The sequence below is a fragment of the Papio anubis genome, chromosome 2 (assembly GCF_008728515.1).
Source record: "Papio anubis isolate 15944 chromosome 2, Panubis1.0, whole genome shotgun sequence".
Taxonomy (NCBI): Eukaryota; Metazoa; Chordata; class Mammalia; order Primates; family Cercopithecidae; genus Papio; species Papio anubis.
Window position 1 is genome coordinate 154,471,320 of NC_044977.1, and position 2,795 is coordinate 154,474,114.

Here is a 2,795-nt window from a genome sequence, read left to right on the forward strand (position 1 = left end):
ATGCTCATAAGAAAGGCAGTAAAGTTGGAGGTCTAGAAAACTCTACTGAGAATGGAAGAGGCAGCTGGCAGGATCCACCTGAGCTTCTACTAAGTGGCAAATGTATAGAACACGGTAAATATATTGTCTCCTTTCAGAGAAAATCATCAGCGCAAATAACACGGGCTGCCTTTATGCTCTATAAATCACATTATCTTAAAGGATGAAAAATTACCCACTGCCCACAAGTAGTGAAAGCAATGCAAAAAAAAAAAAAAAAGGACATAAACTTTAGCATGAGACAAGTTGACTTCAAAAGCTTGTGATATACATATTCTAGGCAGCCTTAAGACCCAAGAAACCAAATTTTGATCTGGGATTAAGCCCATGCCTGTCTTGAAATAATAACTTGCATTTATATTAATATAACAAGTATTATGCATATGTTTTATATTTATACAATAATTTTACAATTTTAAAGTTTAATTTTTACAACAACCCTGAAAGACAGCAAACAGGTATTAATACCCTTCTTTTGGGGAATTGGGAAACTCAGGCCTAAAGCAGTTGAGTTGCTCAAGCTCAATGGGAGGAGGCCAGAACACAGGCTTCAGCCTATTTCGCCACCACTTTCTACTCGCACACTGATTGCTTTCTCAGCCTGATCTTGAGGTTCTTTATTTTTCTTCTTCTTCTTCTTCTTCTTTTGTAAATGAAGAGTTCCTCCCAAAGAGGATGAGACAGACTGGCATAAGGAAGGACCTGACATGGGGCAATAGTGAGGCAGGAGGTGAGATAGGAACGGTGACGTGTGAGGTCGGGATTGCTGCCCACTGGCTGCACAGGGTGAGGCACATGAGAGATACCCAGTGACCCCTTGTTCAGGGCTTACTTAAGGTATCTGATCCCCACCTGAAGCCACTATGTCAACTTCCAGCTCAGGCCTGAGGCTTAGCCACACAGGGACTCTCCTAATGCATCTCCGACTTCTCATAAGCCCTCACAGATGTAGCGATGATGAAATCTTAACACATTTGTTCCCTAGCACTGAAATGTGTTTATGCTCCTGAATTTAAGGTTTGTAATGGGTTTTGCTCACGGGAATGATTATTTTAGTGCTGACTTTTAAAAAGGCAATTGATAACAAGTTTACACAGCCAAAAGAGCTCTGGCAATTATCTGCAAATTCAGACTCCGTGAAGAGCCAAACTAGATCATTTAAGACGCCCTGAATCCATTCCGGGGCCAAGATTATCCAAATTGACAAGCTAAAAATGAGATAATTTATGCTGAAATGGGGCTTATGAAATCAAGATGCTACTCTGGATGGCTGCTACTGGGAGCTGCCACAATCCCTTCTTCTCTTATTTTTCTCCTTCATGAACTCCTTCTCTCCTCTATTCACTTCCCAAGTTAAGACGGCAGGAAAGCAGGGTAAGGTTTAAAATGTTCTTTGCCTGAAAACTTCCTGAGATAGTTTTAAAGTTTTTCATGTGAAGCCTTGAACAATATGTACAGAATACAAAGGTCTCTAATGTCGGGGTGTGGGGGACAGAGGCTTGGTGGTGGCGGTGGTGGTTGTTTTTAATTTCAGCTCTAGGCTGGGCCTGGGTTGTGCAGCAATCGTATCAATGAGAAAGAAAACAAGTCCTGAAATAGCCCATCTCTGCAAAGTTCTTCACCTGAACCCCCAAATATTCTTCCAGGTGGTCTTGGCCTTAGATCTTGACACCGAGGCTTCATAAACAGCAGAAGAGGCTGGGTCACCAGAGGACCCTGGCTTGCTCCAAATCTTCTCTCCTGGATGCTCTCTGGGCTCAGAGCACTGGGACAGTCTGTGAAACTGAGGCCTACGTTGATGCCAGCCACTAGGGTCCTCACCCCCACAGCCTGGACAGAAACAAACTGCAGCAACCTAGGAGAAAATGAGCCAGAATATTACACATATTTGACTCTGGTCAAACATGGTGGATTAATCACCCACATTGATCTCCTCCCTCCCCCAACCTCATCTAAATGACAGTAAAGGAAAAAAAAAAAAAATTCCACCAACAAAGACTAGAAGAATAGGAAGGTAGAAGAAGGCAGAAAACAGTGTCAACAGGTTTCAGAGGATAGAAAGCAGATGAATGAGTGGTAATTGCCCTAGGAGAGAAGAAAAAGTAAAAGCTTTCTGCCTGCAGGGGAGCTACACCAATGAGAAGCAAACCATTTGTCCTGCAGTCAGATGAAGGTACGTAGACCTTGGAAGCACCCAATACTTTGGAAGCAGGGCTGAGATGTGGGGCTGAAAATTGTGGGAGCTGTCAAAGATCAATATAAGGAGCAGTTGAACGATCCAGGCCCCCGTGCCCACCCCAAGCAGCCAAACAACTGTCCCGATCCCCTTACTCTGCAGAAAACAGAAGATTGATTCTCTGGAGAAGACAAGCAGAGAGTCTTCAGCTCAGAGGGCAGGGAATGGGTGTGAAGCTGAAAACAGGGGATGAATGGAGGCCTATATACTGAACTATGGGGCACCCCCACCCTTCCCTTACCTCATTCTGAGGAAACGGCAGCCAAAAATACACATGTCCTGGCAAAGAATAGGAAGATCATTCTCTAGGGGAAATTAACCCCAGAAAAAGAGCTCCACTAATTAATGTTTGGAGACTCTCCCACAAGGTGGTTGCCTGCTCTTCTGATTCAACCACAGTGAGGACAACCAATGGGGAAGCCTTACCCCTACCCCCACAGGGCTTCTAATTGACCTTAGTTCTTTGTTCCAACCCAAAACAGAAACACCAAGAAAACAAGAAAGAAAAGTGGAGGAAAAC

The 2,795-nt window shown here is 43.9% G+C and overlaps 1 long non-coding RNA gene across 1 annotated transcript in view; it reads right to left on the reverse strand.

The window, feature by feature from the left end:
• Positions 1–444: 444 nt before the first annotated feature.
• LOC103882339 overlaps positions 445–2,795 on the reverse strand; it is a 68,144-nt gene continuing 65,793 nt past the window's right edge. The window contains exon 6 of the long non-coding RNA XR_002520540.2: positions 445–1,894. This is a non-coding gene — a long non-coding RNA (uncharacterized LOC103882339). The remainder of the gene's footprint in view (positions 1,895–2,795) is intronic.